The following is an 18,334-nucleotide window of genomic DNA, read 5'->3' as shown; positions in this document are numbered from 1 at the left end:
GATGTGGAATCTGAAATTATATCAGTGAGCTTTTCATACTGATACATGAAAATCCACTGGTGTGTCTTGCACTTTTAATGGGTCTTTTGTAGCCTTGTGCATGTTTGGAAAATACTGGTTCATTGTTATGCAGATCTTCCAAACATTGACAATATTTCATTTTGCAGTATCAAAATGTACCTTCATTCCTGTCACCACCAGTCTCATCAGGAATGTCTTTAAGTATTGGGAAACTATCAAGCTGATGTTGGCGAAAATAAATTTTCCAAGGTTCTAATTTCTGCTTAAAAACTCATATTTATCATTGGCTTCAAATACTGTCCATTGTACTTGAGGTACTAGGGTCACTTCACTACTTTTTGAGAAAGTATGTGCCACATACTCTAGTCTGAATAACCATTCTTTGTCTGCCAGTCATTCTTTCAAGTAAGTTTCCAGGAAGAAAAAAAAGTGGCGAGTTGATCTCACAGGTCAGTTGTGCAAGTGCTTTTCCTCTAAGGCATCCAGCATTTTTTGTTATGTAGCAGAAGTGCTTTATGTATACTTTACTTTTTATCACACATAATGTTTTTTAAATAAAAAGTACTCTCAAAGGTGAAAATGTGAGAAAACAAATATTTTATATTGTTCGTCAAACACATTTTTGTGTGAAACTGGCAGCGTTCTTACTGGGAGTCTATGGTGGTCAAGAACGCAGTGTGACTCCTGCTTTGCTGTGTGTGAGGCACAGCAGTGTTCCCACTCTCGCTCTGCGCTGTGAATGCGAACCTCAGCACAGTGGTGCTAGGAAAAACCAGGAGATTCAGAACAGTTATTCAACATACCACGTGTGTGTAATGCCAAGTTCCCTAAAAGTACTCCTGTCCTTAGTTGGTGTTGGTACCAGATGTAGTTCAGCCATATCTAGAGATTCCGTTTCATGGCAGGAGTCTAGTTCTGTTGAAATATTAATTAATCACACCTATATTTGAATTATATAATAACTTGTCTAGACTTAATGATTGGCCTCAAATTGATGCTGCAATTAACTTGCATTATAATAGTCTATGAAAATGTTCTACTGAATATGACACAATAAGGTAAATTCATATCATCCTTAGAGCCAAGGGAAAAATAACTTTCCTCATTTGCTTTTCATTTACAGTTTAGCCCACTTCCTTTGGAGTAGATATTTCCATCTCATGAGCCAGAGAAATCTCTGATATATATTTATTTTATCTTTTCTCAATGAAACAGCTGTGAAATGCGAAAGTGAATCTTTCAATTCTCCTTGGCAAAACCACTGATCGATTCTTAACTATAAAAAAATAGAAATTTTTATTTTTGAATAAAATAAAATTCTTTTAAAAAATCTAAAAATGTTATATTTATCTATAAATCTTTCCACTTATATATTCATTTAAATATATTTATATCTAAAATAATTTAGATAAAATTTAGAAAAGTTTTCAAAAATTTTAAAATATTGCAAAGTAAGGCAACAAAGTGTACTCACTTCTTGTTGTGTTTCTATGTATAAAAAAGAGAAAATATCACAGTTTTATTTATTTTTTACATTTCTTTTCCAGCTTTATTGAGTATAATTGATATAAAACATTGTATATGTTTTTCTTTTTAACATTGTGTATGTTTAAGATGTGCAGTGAGTTAATTTAGTATACTTATATTGCAAAATGCCTATCATAGATAAGCTAATACATCTATCACGTCACATAATTACCATCTCTTTTTTGTGGTGAGAACATTTAAGTTCTACTCTCTTAGTGACTTTCAAGTATATAATACAGTATTATTAACTGTAATCACCACGCTGTACATTAGAGCTCCCAGAACTTATTCATCTGTGTAATGGAAGTTTATACTCTTTGACCCAAATCTCCCCATTTACCCCACCCCCCCAGTCCCTGGTAACCATCATTCTAGTCTCTATTTCTATGAATTCAGCTTTTTTAGATTGCACATAAAGTGATTATCATATAGTATTCGTGTTTCTTTGTTTGGCTTATTTCACTTAGCATAATGCCCTCAAGGTCCATCCATGTTGTTGCAAATGAGAGGATTTTTCTCTTTATCATGGCTGAATATAATCCATTGTGTGTGACACAATGATGCGTGTGTGTATGTGTGTGTGTGTATCACATCTTTATCTTTTCATCTATTGATGGGCACTTAGGTTATTTCCATTATTTTGACTATTGTGAATAATGCTGCAATAAATGTGGGACTGCAGATATCTTTTTGATATCCTGTTTTCCTTTCCTTTGAATATATACCCAGAAGTGGGATTTGGGGATCATATGGTAGTTGTAGTTTTAATTTTTTGAGGAATCTCCACACTGTCTTCCATAGTGGCTACACCAATTTACATTCCCAGGAACTGTGCACAAGTGTTCGATTTTATCCACATTCTCACCAGCATTTGTTATTTCTTGTCTTTTTAATGATGGCCATTCTAATTGGTGTGAGGTGATATCTCATGGTGTTGATTTGCATGTCTCTGATGATTAGTGATGTTCAGCACCTTTCGTATACCTGTTGGCATCTACATGTCTTCTTTGGAGAAATGTCTTTTCAGTTACTCTGCCCATTTTTTAATCGGATTCTTTGGTTTTCTTCTATTGAGCTATATGAATTCTTTATATATTTTGGATATTAACTCTTTGTCAGGTATATGATTAGCAAATATTTTCTTCCATTCCATAGGTTGCCTTTCCATTCTGTTGATGGTATAGAAGCTTTTTGCTGTGCAGAAGCTCTTTAGTTTGATATAGTCCCACTTGTTTATTTTTGCTTTTGTTGCCTTTGCTTTTGTTGTCAAATAAAAAAAATCATAGCCAAGACCAATGTCAGGGAGCTTATTTTCTTCGCCTATATTTTCTTCCCCAATATTTTCTTCTAGGAGTTTTACAGTTTCAGGTCTTTCATTCAATTATTTAAGCCATTTTGAGTTGATTTTCATGTATGGTATAAGATAGGGGTCCAGTTTTATTCTTTTGCATGCGGTTGTCCTCTTTTCCCAGTACCATTTATTGAAATGACTATCCTTTTCCCATTGTATATTCTAGGCTCCTTTGTTGTGATTTAATTGACTGTATATAGGTGGTTTTGTTTCTGGGCTCTGTATTCTGTTCCATTGATCTATGTGTGTATGTTTATCCTAATGCCATACGTTTTGATTACTATAGCTTTGTAATATAGTTTGAAATAAGGAAGTATACTGCCTCTAGCTTTATTTTTCTTTCTAAAATTGCTTTGGCTATTTGGGGTCTTTGGTGCTTCCATACAAATTTTAGGATTATATTTTTGGTTTCTGTGAAAAATTGCATTATAATTTTGATAAGGATTGCATTGAATCTGTAGATTGCTTTGGGTAGTATGGACATTTTAACATTAATTCTCTTAGTCCATAAGCATGGGATACCTTTCCATTTATTTGTGTCTTCAATTTCTTTCATCAATGTCACAGTTTTCAGTAAACAAATCATTCAACTCCTTGGTTAAATTTCTTCCTAGGTATTTTATTATTTTTGATGCAATGGCAAATAAGGTTTTCTTTTAAATTATTTTTCAGATTGTTGATTGTTAATGTATAGAAACACGACTGATTTTTGTGTATTGATTTTATATCCTAAAACTTTACTTTGTTTATTAGTTATAACAGTTTTTTAGTGTACTCTATAGGGCTTTGTATATATGATATTCTGTCACCTGCAAATCGAGACAGTTTTAATTTTCCCTTTCAGAACTGAATGCCTTTTATTTCTCTTTTTTGTCTAACTGCTCTGGCTAGGACTTCAGTACTATGTTGAATAAAAGTAGCTACCAAACCTTCAAAGGGGATCTCACACCAATCCTGCTCAAACTCTTCCAAAAAAATTGAAGAAGAGACAGTACTCCCTAACTCATTTTATGAGGCCAACATTACCCTGATACCAAAACCTGTCAGGGACAACACAAGAAAAGAGAACTACAGACCAATATCTCTGATGAATACAGATGCAAAAATCCTAAACAAAATTCTAGCAAATTGAATGGAACAATGCATTAAAAAGATTATTCATCACGACCAAGTGGGGTTCATCCCAGGGGCACAAGGATGGTTCAACATCCGCAAATCCATCAATGTGATCCATCACATAAACAAAATAAAGGACAAAAATCATATGATTATATCAATTGATGCTGAAAAAGCATTTGACAAGATACAACATCCATTTATGATTAAAACACTTAATAAAATAGGTATAGAAGGAAAATACCTTAACATAATAAAGGCCATATATGACAAACCCTCAGCTAATCTCATAATTAATGGTGAAAAACTGAAGCCCTTTGCTCTATGTTCAGGAACACAACAGGGCTGTGCCCTATCACCTCTGCTTTTCAACATAGTGTTGGACGTCCTCGCCAGAGCAATCAGGCAAGAGAAAGAAATAAAAGGCATCCAAATTGGGAATGAAAAAGTTAAATTGTCACTCTTTGCAGATGACATGATGCTGTAAATAGAAAATCCTAAAGACTCCACCAAAAAGCTATTAGAAACAATCAACGAATACAGTAATGTGGCCAGCTACAAAATCAACGTACAAAAGTCCATTGCATTCCTATATACTAGCAATGAAATCTCAGAAAAAGAAATGAAAAAAACAATTCCTTTTGCAATTGCAGACAAAAGAATAAAATACCTAGGAATAAACTTAACCAAGGATGTGAAAGACCTATATGCTGAAAACTACAAGACATTTTTAAAAGAAATTGAAGAAGACACAAAAAAATGGAAAGACATTCCGTGCTCATGGACTGGAAGAATCAACATAGTTAAAATGGCCATATTACCCAAAACAATATACAGATTTAGTGCAATCCCCATCAAAATCCCAACGGCATTTTTTAAACAAATAGAACAATAAATCATCAGATTTGTTTGGAATCACAAAAGACCCCAAATAGCCAAAGCAATCTTAAGAAAAAAGAACAATGCTGGAGGTATCATACTCCCTGACTTTAGCTTGTACTACAGAGCAACAATAATCAAAACAGCATGGTACTGGCAGAGAAACAGACACGTAGACCAATGGAATAGAATTAAGAACGCAGAAATAAACCCCCATAAATATGGACAGATAATTTTTGACAAAGAAGCTAAAAACATACAATGGAGCAAAGACAGCCTCTTCAATAAATGGTGCTGGGAGAATTGGATAGCCACGTGCAAAAGAATGAAACTGGACTGCTATTTGTCACCATGTGCCAAAATTAATTCAAAATGGATCAAAGACTTAAGCATAAGACCTGAAACAATAAACTGCATAGAAGAAAACATAGGTACTAAACATATGGATCTTGGGTTCAAAGAACATTTTATGAATTTGACTCCAAAGGCAAGGGAAGTAAAAGCTAAAATAAATGAATGGGACTATATGAAACTTAAAAGCTTCTGCACAGCAAAAGAAACCATCGACAAAATTACAGAGGCAACCAACTGAATGGGAGACGATTTTTGCAAACAGTGCCTCTGATAAGGGGCTAATATCCAAAATATACAAGGAGCTAATGCAACTCAACAACAAAAAAACAAACAACCCAATTGAAAAATGGACAGAGGACCTGAAGAGACATTTCTCCAAAGAGGACCTACAAATAGCAAATAGACATATGAAAAAATGCTCAACATCACTAATTATCAGCGAAATGCAAATAAAAACCACAGTGAGATATCACCTCACCCCAGTTAGAATGGCTATCATCAATAAGACAAATAGTAACAAGTGTTGGAGAGGCTGTGGAGAAAAAGGAACCCTCATACAATGTTGGTGAGAATGCAGACTGGTGCAGCCGCTATGGAAGGCAGTGTGGAGGTTCCTCAAAAAATTACGAGTAGAATTACCATATGACCCAGCAATTCCACTCCTGGGTATCTACCAAAAAAATCTGAAAACATTTATCCATAAAGACACGTGTGCTCCAATGTTCATTACAGCTTTATTTACAGTGGCCAAGACATGGAAACAACCAAAATGTCCTTCGATAGATGAATGGATAAAGAAGTTGTGGTATATATACACAATGGAATACTATTCGGCGGTAAGAAAAGATGAAATAGGACCATTTGTGACAACATGGATGGATCTTGAGAGTGTAATGCTGAGCGAAATAAGTCAGACAGGAAAAGCAGAGAACCATATGGTTTCACTGATACGTGGTATATGAACCAAAAACAACAAAAGAACAAGACAAACAAATGAGAAACAAAAACTCATAGACACAGACAATAGTTTAGTGGTTACCAGAGGGTAAGGAGTGTGGGGGGTGGGGGTGGGAGATTAGGGTAAGAGGGATCAAATATATGGTGATGGAAGGAGAACTGACTCTGGGTGGTGAACACACAATGGGATTTATAGATGATGTAATACAGAATTGTACACCTGAAGTCTATGTAAGTTTACTAACAATTGTCACCCCAATAAACTTTAATTAAAAAAAAATAAGTAAAAGTAGCGAGAGTGAGCATCCATGTCTTATTCCTGATCTTTGAGGAAAAGCTTTCAGTTTTTTCACCGTTGAGTATGATGTCAGCTGTCATATATGATCTTTATTATGTTGAAGTACATTTCCTCTAGACCCACTTTGTTGAGACTTTTAATCATGAATGGATGTTGAATTTTGTCAACTGCTTTTACTGCATCTATTAAGATGATGACAACCTTTTTATCCTTCACTTTGTTAAAATATATCACATTGATTGCTTTGCAGATGTTGAGCCATGTTTGTATGCTAGGAATAAATCCCACTTGGTCATTAAATTAGATTCCTGGACCTGGATAATGTGTGTGTGTGTGTGTGCGCGCGTGCGCACGCGTGGGCTTATGGGCTTTCTCACACCAACAAGCAATTTTCAGACACCAACAGGAGGGTGTCCAAGAATTTAACTCCATTCTGAAACTGTCAACTTGGAAATAGCATCAGATTCCACCGGTAAATGACTCAGTCCTGCAAGACTGCCCCCACTTCAGATGCTAATTGCAAACCCAGGTTGTTATCTATACTTCTGACCAACTGACTATAAATTGGAGGTTCCATTGACCCCTCCGACTCAGGATGCCAATCACAAGTCCAGGTTATGATCTGTACTTCTCACTGACTGGCTATAAATCACAGGTTCCCACAACCCTCTCCTTGGGTTTGATTAATTTGCTACAATGGCTCACAGAACATAGATAAATATTTTACGTACTAGATTACCAGTTTATTATAAAAGGAACAGCCAGATGGAAGAGATGCATGGGGAAAGGGTGCAGAGCTTCCATGCCCTCTCCAGGTATGCCATTCTCCCCAAATCTCCATGTGTTCACCAACCCAGAAGCTCTCTTAACCCTATCCTTTTGGGTTTTCATGGAAGCTTCATTAATACGCATGATTGATACACTCACTGGCCATTGGAAATTTATTCAATTTCCAGCCTCTCTTTCCTCCTGGAGGTCAGGGCGGTAGGAATGGAAGTTCCAACCCTCTAGTCACTTGGTTGGTTCTCCTGGTAACCAGTCCCCATCCTTAGGTGAGGTCCAAAACTCACTTCATTAATATGACGAGAGACAACTTGATAGCTCTCTTCACTTTGGAAATTCCACGGGTTTTAGAAGCTCTGCTCCAGGAACAGCATTGAAGACCAAATATAGTTTCTTATTATAAATCATAGTATCACAGTCATGGTGTATGATCCTTTTAATGTATCGTTGATTTTGGTTTGCTAATATTTTGTTGAGGATTTTTTACATCAATATTCATCAGGGATATTGACCTGTAATTATCTTTCCTATTGTATCCTGTCTGGTTTTGGTATCCAGATAGTACTGCCCTCATGTAAAATGGGTTTGGAAGTGTTCCCTCCTCTTTGGAATACTTTGAAGAAGATTGATATTAATTCTTCTTTAAATATTTGGTAGAATTCAGCAGTGAAGCCATCTGGCTAGACTTTTCTTTTTGGGAGTTTTTGATTAGTGATTCAAACTGCTTGCTAGTAAATGGTCTGTTCAGATTTTTTGTTTCTTCATGATTCAGTCTTGGTAGGTTGTATGTTTCTAGGAATTTATCCATTTCTTCTAGGTTGTCCAATTTGTTAATGTATAAATTTTCATAGTAGTCTCTTACAATCATTTGTATTTCTGTGGTATCAGTTGTAATGTCTCCTCTTTCATTTATAACTTTGTTGGAGTTTTCTTTCTTTTTTTCCTTTTATATTAGTCTAGCTTATCAATTCTTTCTTTCACATATCATGTCTTTGGTTTTTTTTACCTGAGAAGTCATTGCCAAACTCAGGTTTGTCTAGGTTTTCTCTTTTATAGTTTTGCATTTTAAACTTAAGTTTAGGATCCATTTTGAGTTAATTTTTGTTAAGGGTGTAAGGTCTGTGTCTGGATTTTTTTTTTTTTTTTTTGCCTGTGGATGTCCAGTTGTTTCAGCACAGTGGGTTGAAAAGATGACCTTTACTGCATTGTGTTATCTTTGCTCCTTTCTTAAAATAGTTGACTATATTTGGGTCTATTTCTGGGTTCTCTATCTGTTCCATTGACCTATTTTTCATTACCACACTGTCTTGCTTTACCATAGTTTCGTAGTTAAGTCTTGAAGTCAGATAGTGTCAGTCCTCCAACTTTGTTCTCTTTCAATATTATGTTGGCTAGTCTGGGTTTTCTCCTTCTTCACATAAACTTTAGAATCAGTTTGTTGATATCCACAAGATAACTTGCTGAAATTTTGGTTGAGATTGCATTGAATCTATAGATCAAGTTGGGGAGAACTGACATCTTGTCAATATTGAATCTTCCTAATCATGAATATCTCTCCATTTATTTAATTTTTCTTTGATTTTGTTCATCAGAATTTTGTAGTTTCCTCATACAGATCTTGTACATATTTTGTTAGATTTATACCTAAGTATTTAATTTTGGGGGATACAAATGTAAATGGTATGGTGTTTTTAATTTCAAATTTCACTTGTGCATTGCTGATATGTATAAATGTGATTGACTTTTGTATTTTAACCTTATATCGTACAGATTTGCTCTAATCGCTTATTAGTTCCAGAAGGTTGGGTTTTTTTGTTTTTGTTTTTGTCATTTCTTTTGGATTGTGTCATCTATGAACAAAGATAATTTTATTTCTTTACAGTCTGTATACTTTTTATTTCCTTTTCTGCTCTTACTGCATTAGCTAGACTTTCTAGTATGGTGTGGAAAAGCATGGTGCAAGGGGACATTTTAGCCTATATTGATCTTAATGTTCAAGCTTCGAGTTTCTCACAGTTAAGTATGATATTAGCTGTAGGTTTTCTGTAGTTATTCTTTATCAATTTGAGGAAGTTCTTCTGTAGTCCTAGTTTACTGAGAGTTTTTGTATTGAATAGGTTTAGATTTTATCAAATGCTTTTTCTGTATCTATTGATATGGTCATTTGGTTTTTCTTTTTTAGCCTGTTGATGTGATGAATTACATTTATTGATTTTTCAAAAGGTGAATCACCTGGGACAAATTCTACTTGGTCATGGTGTACAATTCTTTTTGTACATTTTTGGATTCAATTTGCTAATTTTTTTCTTGCCACCCCACCCCCATCCACCGCCCCCCAATTTTTTTTAAACCATTGTTTTTCAATCTACTTGTACGGCTCTGCTCCCTGGCTCATGCTGGTATTATGAGCCTTGCGCTCCCCCGGCTAAGGCAGTCGGTTGTTGGTTGGCCGCTCACAGCAGCTCACGGCAGCTCTAGTCGGCTGCCGGCAAGCGTGGCCACCGGCAGCTCACGGTAGCACGAGTCAGCACACAGCAGCCCACGGCAGCAGACAGCAGTCCATGGCAGCACAGAGCAGCTCACACTGGCCTCCGGCTGTTCACGGCAGCCCAGCTCCAGGGAGAGCCATTGTTCACAGTCTTAGCTGTAGAGGGTGCAGCTCATTGGCCCATGTGGGAATATGACCAATGGCCTTTGGCATTAGGAGCACAGCGCTCCAACCGCCTGAGCCACCGGGCCGCCCCAATTTGCTAATTTTTTGTTGACGGTTTTTGCATCTATGTTCATGAAAAATGGTCTCTAAGTTTTTATATATATGTATATATACATATATATATGTGTGCACATATATATGCGTGTATATATATATATATATATGTATGTGTGTATATATGTATATATACATATATGTGTGTGTGTGTATGTATATATATATATATATATATATATATATATATATATATATAATGTGTTGGTCTGCTTTTGATATTAGTGTAATTCTGGCCTCATAGAATGAGTTTGGAAGTATTCCCTATGCTTCTGTCTTCTGAAAGAGAGTTTAGAGAATTGGTATAGTTTCTTATTTAAATGTCTAGTAGAATTCACCAGTAAATCCATCTGGGCTTGGTGCTTTCTGTTTTGAAAGGTTATCAGTTGTTCATTGGATTTCTTTAACAGATATAGGCCTACTTTTTCTTGTGTGAGTTTGACAGATTTTGTCTTTCAAGGAATCTGTCCATTTTATTTTGGTAATCACATTTATCCACATAGAGTTGTTCATTGTATTCCTTTATTATTCTTTTAATACCTATAGGAGCTGTAGTAATGTCTCCTGTTTCATTTCTGAGATTAGTAATTTGTGTCTTCTCTTTTTTTCTTAGTTAGCCTGGCTAGAGGCTTATTGATTTTATTTGTCTTTTCCAAGAACCAGCTTTTGGTTTCATTGATTTTCTGTTTTCAATTTAATTGATTTCAGCTCTTAATTCTTATCAGTTCTTTTCTTCTGCTTACTTTGGATTTAATTTGCTCTTCTTTTTCTAGTTATTTGAAGTGGGAACTTAGATTGTTGATTTTAGAATAGGAAAAGTACAAGTTTTTATTTTGCCTTCAGTTATTCCCTCTTTGATGTTCTTTATGTATATCTGAGTTTCTGGCATATTATTTTCCTTCTCTCTAAAGAACTTCTTTTAACATTTCTTGCAAGGCAGGTCTATTGGAAACAAATTCCCTCAATTGTTGTTTGTCTGAGAATAATCTTTATTTCTTCTTCAGTTTTGAAGAATAATTTTGTAGGGTACAGAATTCTACATGGTGTGTGTTTTTTTCTCTCTCTTAACACTAAATATTTTATTCCACTCTCTCCTTGCTTGCAAGAGAAGTTGGGTATAATCTTATCTTTATTCCTCTGTAAGATTTTTTCCCCTCTGCCTTCTTTCAGGATTTCTTATCTTTGATTTTTTTTTTTTTTTTTTAGTTTCAAAATGACATGCCTAGGCATAGTGTTTTGGCATTTATCCTGCTTGATGTTCTGTAAGCTTCCTGGAACTGTGATTTGGTATCTGACATTAAGTTGGGAAAATTCTCAATCATTATCATTTCAAATATTTCTTCTGTTCTTTTCTCTTTCTTCTCCTTCTGTTACACCCATTACATAGTTGTCCCACATTCCTTGAATATTCTTTTTTTTCTCAGTCTTCATTTTTTTGGTTTTCAGGGTTTCTATTGATATATCCTCTAGCTCTGAGATTCTTTCCTCTGTCAGTCTACTAATAAGTTCATCAAAGGCATTCTTCATTTCTATTACAATGTTTTTTTACCTCTAGTATTTTTTTTTACTAGAGGTGAAAAACATTTTTACTAGGGTGGACTTTGTTAGGATTTCCATCTTTTTGCTTGTATTACCAATCTGTTCTTGTATATTGTCTATTTTATTCATCAGAGTTCTTTGCATATTAATTATAGATTGTTTAAATAACCATGGCTAACTTATATTGATTGCTTTCTAGATTCCAGGAGGTCTTCTACGGTTTTTCGTATAATATCTCATTACAGCTTCACAACAATCCTATGAGGGAGCTACCTTTTTTTCTTTTCTTTTTTTTTTTTTTTGAGATAAAATAGTTATCTAACATAAGTGTCAGCATTATAATTCGATGTTTGTAAACACTACAAAGTGATCACCACCATAAGTCTAATTACCATCCATTACGATACATTTGATCCCCTTCACCTATTTCACCCCTCTCCCCCCAACCCCATTTCCCTACTAGCTACCAGTCTGTTCTCTGTATCTGTGAGTCTTTTTTTGGTTTTTATTTATTCATTTAATTTATTTTTCAGATTCCATATATAAGTGAAATCATATGGTATTTGCCTTTCTCTGACTTATTTCACTTAGCATAAACCCTAAAATTCCATCCATGTTTTCGCAAATGGTAAGATTTCCTTCTTTTTTGTGGATGAATAGTATTCCTGTGTGTGTGTGTGTGTGTGTGTGTGTGTGTGTGTGTGTGTGTGTGTTTGTATCTCAAGTCTTTATCCATTCATCCATTGATGGACACTTAGGTTGTTTTCATTTCTCGGCTATTATAAATAGTGCTTCAATGAACATAGTGGTGCATATATCTTTTTGAATTAGTTTTTTGTATTCTGTGGATAAATATCCAGAAATGGAATAACTGGATCATATGGTAGTTCTGTTCTTAACTTTTTGAGGCATCTCCATACTGTTTTCAAGTCATACGACTCAACAACAACAACAAAAAACAACCCAATTGAAAAATGGGCAGATGATCTGAATAGACATTTTTCCAAAGAAGACATACATATGACCAACAGGCACATGAGAAGATGTTCAACATCACTGATTATCAAGTAAAAGTAAATCAAAACCACAGTGAGATATCACTTCACACCTGTTAGAATGCTGTTAGCAAAAAGACGAGAGAAAACAACTGTTGGAGAGGATGTGGAGAAAAGGGAACCCAAAGGGTATATTGTTATTGGGAAATGTAAATTGGTGCAGCCACTGTGGAAAACGGTATGGAGATTTCCTCAAAAAAGTAATCTTAATTGCTTTGAGTTCCCTGTCTGATAATTCCATCATCTCTGCCATGTCTGGTTCTGATTCTTGCTTTTTCTCTTCAACTGTGTTTTTTTCCTTTTGGTAGGTCTTGTAATTTTCTTCTTAATAGCTAAATATGATGTACTAGGGTAAAGGAACTGCTGTAAATGAGTTTTTGTAATGTGGCAGTGAGGCATGGGGGGAGGGGAAGTGTTCTATAGCCCTGTGATTAGTTCTCAGTCGTTTAGTGAGCTTGTGCCTCTGGACAGACTGTGAACCTCACAAGAGTTTCTGTTTTTCCTCCCCTTTAGGTAGGATAAGATACCTAGCACTAGCTGGAATTGATCATTTTCCTTCCCCCAGTCAGTCAGGCTCTGAGGATACGCCCAGCAGGTTAGGCTGGTGAAGTAGTTTCCCCTGAGGGCAGCCTTGTTAAGGAGAGCAGTGTGCTTTGTTGTATTTAAAATGGTTCCTTTCCCCTCTTCCTGCTTAAAGCAGGAGTGGATTCTTCTCCATTATTTACTGTGAGAACCTGGTCGAGCTCCTGGAGGTAAATCTCGCAATATCTTGGGGTCACCTCTATGACTGAGTCCCCCTGGAGCTTTTAACTGTCAGAGTTGTCCACACTGAGCCTCCAGCCACTAGCTAATTACAGTTCAGGTTTCCCTTCTCCAGAACTGGTTCACACGGTGATTTCTCCTTGTGTAGCTCTGCTCCGGGAGCCACTATTCTCAGTATTCACTTGTCTGTCTCACCGGTCTTGTGGACCAAGGTTTTACCTGTGCCCTTTCTTCTCTTTAAGGATGACAGACAGTTGTTGAATTGTCAGTCTGTTCTCCTTTTACTTGTTAGGACAGAGTGGTGACTTCCAAGCTCCTAACAGGTAGAATGGGAAACCAGATGTTTCTATATAGTACATTAAAAAATGTATAACTACAATACCATTATTGTATCTAAAAATTGACACTAATTCCTTATCATATTTTTAGGGAGAGAGCAAATTCTATTATCTCAATTTTTTAAATATATGTACATATAGTTGGTTTCTTGGAATCACAGTCCAAAGTCCACACGTTGCATTTGATTGATAGGTTCAAAAGTTTCTTTCAGTCTGTAGGTTCCCAATCCCTCTTTGTTTTAGTTTTGCCAATTATTTGTTGAAGTAATGATTGCTTTTCCCGACTCTCAGGTTACAGAGCATTCCACCATCTTGAGTGTAATGAAAGGTACAACCACCCCCGGAAACCCAGCCCACTTAAGATGCTCCCTTAGTCATATATTCAATTTTGGTATGCAGTTGGGTCTTTTTGTTATTTTCTGTTCTATTTCTTTGGCCTATTATGCATTCATACACCAGTAGAGTTTGTTTTAATGGTAGAATCATTCTAATATGCTTAATATAAAATAGGGCTAGTTCCCACTCATTTCTTTTTTAGGGTTTCTCTGGGAATTCTTGGTAGTTTTATCTTTCAAATAAACTTTGAAACCAACTTGTCTAGCTTTAGGAAAGATTGCTAATGCTGTTTGTGGGGAGGTTCATGTTAAACACACAGATTAACTACATAGGTAACTAAAGGAGGAATGGTATCCTTACAATGTAAGGCTTTTTACCCACCTATCCAAGAACACTTACATCTTTCTATTTGTTCAGATTTACTTTTGTGATCTTAAAGGCGTGTATTATATGGTATTGTCCACATTCTGTAAGAATGTTTATCCTGCCTGAAACCTGACAAGATATTTCAAAGAAACTAATAACTATGATCAGAAATTTGGCAAAATTAGAAGTCTAATAGGAAGACATTTTTTATTCCTAATATTTTTTTAGTATTTTTGTTCTTATTTTTTGGCTGTAACAAGTGGATATTCTTCCCATCTTCAGATTGATTTTTATTATATCATTACATTTGAAAAATGACCAACTTCAAGCCACTGTCATTCTTTTACTTACTTCAGAGGAAGTAGTTGCCGTGGAGTATTTTCCATTTTCATATATAACTCTTAAAAATTGGAATATATGTTTTAATTTGTATAAAATGTTATAATCCAGGAATTTGTTAAGGTAAGATTTAGAAAGAGAAATACAAAATTAAATCACTTTATGTTTTTTAAAAAGGCAGGACACAATTTTCCTGGTTAAAATGTAAAGTCTTTTTTTTCCTACCTTCTCTAAACCTCTGTCAGAACTGAGCCAATAAATTTGAATTTTCTGAGAAGTCTAATCAGTTAGTGATCTTTGTTGTTTATGTAAGATACTGAGTAATAACTCATTTGAAAGTCGGTCTGCTGTGGTCAGGATGCTTCACGTGCACATCCCCTCATGTCATTTACCTGAGTGCACATTGCAGGTAACAGTGCTTTACCCACTGACATGTTTTTCACACTCCAAAGCGGTTTTTCAAAGTATTTACTTTTAAGTAAATGCTCGTTGGCTTTCACCTTGGCAGCTCTCTTCCTGATTTATTTAGTAATGCATTTCCTTGAAGAATATGGTCTTAGTATCCTGTATTTCCAATCTTACCTGTCTATCAAGTGTTAAATTAAAAGGAAATGGGAGATTGCCCCTTACACCCTCTGTGAAACCCCACAAAGCTGTTTCAGAACTTGCTGGTGAGGAAGAGATTTGTTAGAGTAGCCACTCTTGCTCTACTAGCAGTGCTCAGATGAAAGCTACAGGCAGTGCTTCCATGAGTAGGCCGAATTCCTCCTTTGCTATTTATTTTACTTGTGATAGCACATTCTCCCTCAGCAACTAATAACATTTATTCAGTTTGGAAAATACACGGGGACAGACTGTCCAGAGATGCTGGGTGGTCTTCAACTTGTCCAATTCCTATGGCTTCAGCTCAGCAAGTTCCCCAAGTAGTGGCGTAAGCGCTGGAGCCTTTCCCTGGACGCTTTTCCATAGACAGAGCATCCCGGCCACATGTTGACACAGGGAGGCTGATTCAATCAGTGCATATTACCACCCCCACCCCCAGCCCCACTGCCTGCCTTCCCCCAGCCCCTTGAGCAGTTCCCCAAATGTGCTGCATGGTCATTTGGAAACCACATACTTTCTTTGACCAATATGCCCTGCCCTGTGTTTAGCCAGACAGCTATTTGCTTACCACAGTAGACCAGTGGAATTTCATCTGCTTTACAATTGGCTGGGTGTCTTTGGCCTTGGCTTCCACACACAGTCATGTATTTTCAGAAATGCGCTGCCTGTATTTTTTTAAACAGCAGATGCTTGCCCCTTTGTGTAGTTTAGATAACCTAGAGGAACTTTTCAATGTCTTGGCTTAACTTCTTGGATCTATACTTGGGGTTGCTGTCATGGCCACCTGCAGACAACAGAGCCTGTAACCCCTTTCTGGGAGGGCTGCTGAAGTCCTGTCATAAGGCTGTGGAGTCCAAGTAATTCCACATGACATGTCCACCAAGGCAAATCTAAATCCATGGCTTCAAAACTACCCTGTTCCCCGTAAATAAGACCTAGCCAGATAATCAGCTCTAATGCGTGTTTTGGAGCAAAAATTAATGTAAGACCTGGTGTTGTGTTATGTTACGTTACGTTACGTTACGTTATATTAAAGACCCGGTCTTATAGTAAAATAAGACCAGGCCTTATATTAATTTTTGCTCCAAAAGACTCATTAGAGCTGATTGTCCGGCTAGGTCTTATTTTGGGGGAAATATGGTATTGAGCAGTTAGATGACTGGATGGAGTATTTTTTTCTACACTCTGAAGTGAATGAGCCAATGAACAAGTGAAAGAAAAAATGGATGCATGACTGACCAACCAATAGACCTCATGGGGTAACTGTGAGTGTTAATGTCGGGTGACCATACATTTATAACTTGTAGACCATAACACTTTTGAGAGATAAAAGGGTGCCTTTTATAATTAGTGGGATAACAGACATAAATTTGTCCCCGGCATACTGGAACATATTTAAATGGGTCCAATCCTGTAATATGAGGTTCGAATATTAAGTTCGCAAACTCATCCTAGAAAAAGTGCTACATACCTCATTGCTGAGTATCACTACAGTCACCTTTGAAGTGCTCCCCTTGGGAAGCTATGCACTGACGCCAGAGCCTATTCCTTTAAAGCAATTTTGGAACTCTTTTTCTGGAATGGCCATCAGAGCTGTCGTTGTATTACCTTTGATGTCCTGAATGTCATGAAAATGTCTTCTTTTCAATATTTCCTTTATCTTCGGGTAAAGAAAGAAGTCATTGGGGGCCAGATCAGGTGAGTAGGGAGGGTGTTCCAATGCAGTTATTTGTTTACTGGCTAAAAACTCTCTCAAAGACAGTGCCCTGGGAGCTGGTGCATTGTCGTGATGCAAAAGCCATGAATTGTTGGCGAAAAGTTCAGGTCGTCTAACTTTTTCATGCAGCCTTTTCAGCACTTCCAAATAGTAAACTTGGTGAACTGTTTGTCCATTTGGTACAAATTCATAATGAATAATCCCTCTGATATAAAAAATGGTTAACAACATCATTGCAACAAGTTCGTGAACTTAACTGTCAGACCTCGTGTGTTTAAGACCGTGCCTGGCATGCAGAGTAACTGTTAGCATGTTGCTTCAATCAAAATTATATTTTATAATGTTTTATTAAGTTTTCTCAAGCTTATATCTTTTCTTCCTAATGAAAACATCACTGAACTGAGGTCAGATATAAACTAAATTCCCATTGCTGAATTAATACAGCCTCCAAAGATGCTTCGTAAGAAAACAAAAGAAGTTCTAAGAAACTTGACCTTTAAGCAAGCTTCTAGTTTTGTGTTTTTTCAGCTCAGATAAGAAAAATCAGGCTTTAAATGTTGTCAGATAATATGGGCGAATGTCTAAATGAAGAAAGCCTAGTGTAATATCAAGGACAGAAAGTTAGCAAAGTAGTAGTGACTGAAACTCCCATTTTTATTTATCCATTCATTGAGATTTCCTGTCTTTTTCAAAATCTTTTTTTTTTTTTTGGCTCTTTTTTTTTATTTATTAAATTTATTGGGGTGACAATTGTTAGTAAAATTACATAGATTTCAGGTGTACAATTCTGTATTACATCATCTATATATCCCACTGTGTGTTCATCACCCAGAGTCAGTTCTCCTTCCATCACCATATATTCGATCCCCCTTACCCTCATCTCCCACCCCCCCCAACCCCCGCCCCCGTTACCCTCTGGCAACCACTAAACTATTGTCTGTGTCTATGAGTTTCTGTTTCTCATTTGTTTGTCTTGTTCTTTTGTTGTTTTTGGTTTATATACCACATATCAGTGAAATCACATGGTTCTCTGCTTTTTCTGTCTGACTTGTTTTGCTCAGCATTACTCTCTCAAGATCCATCCATGTTGTCACAAATGTTCCTATATCATCTTTTCTTACCGCCGAATAGTATTCCATTGTGTATATATACCACAACTTCTTTATCCATTCATCTATCGAAGGACATTTTGGTTGTTTCCATGTCTTCGCCACCGTAAAAAAGCT

The 18,334-nt window shown here is 36.2% G+C and overlaps 1 protein-coding gene across 8 annotated transcripts in view; it reads left to right on the top strand.

Moving 5' to 3' along the window:
• Positions 1-18,334, top strand: part of FANCC (FA complementation group C) — a 261,715-nt gene that overhangs the window by 193,282 nt on the left and 50,099 nt on the right. The window lies entirely within an intron of this gene.

The sequence above is a fragment of the Rhinolophus sinicus genome, linkage group LG04 (assembly GCF_036562045.2).
Source record: "Rhinolophus sinicus isolate RSC01 linkage group LG04, ASM3656204v1, whole genome shotgun sequence".
Taxonomy (NCBI): domain Eukaryota; kingdom Metazoa; phylum Chordata; class Mammalia; order Chiroptera; family Rhinolophidae; genus Rhinolophus; species Rhinolophus sinicus.
The sequence above is the reverse complement of the archived record's forward strand: the minus strand, read 5'-3'. Positions and strand labels throughout refer to the sequence as shown.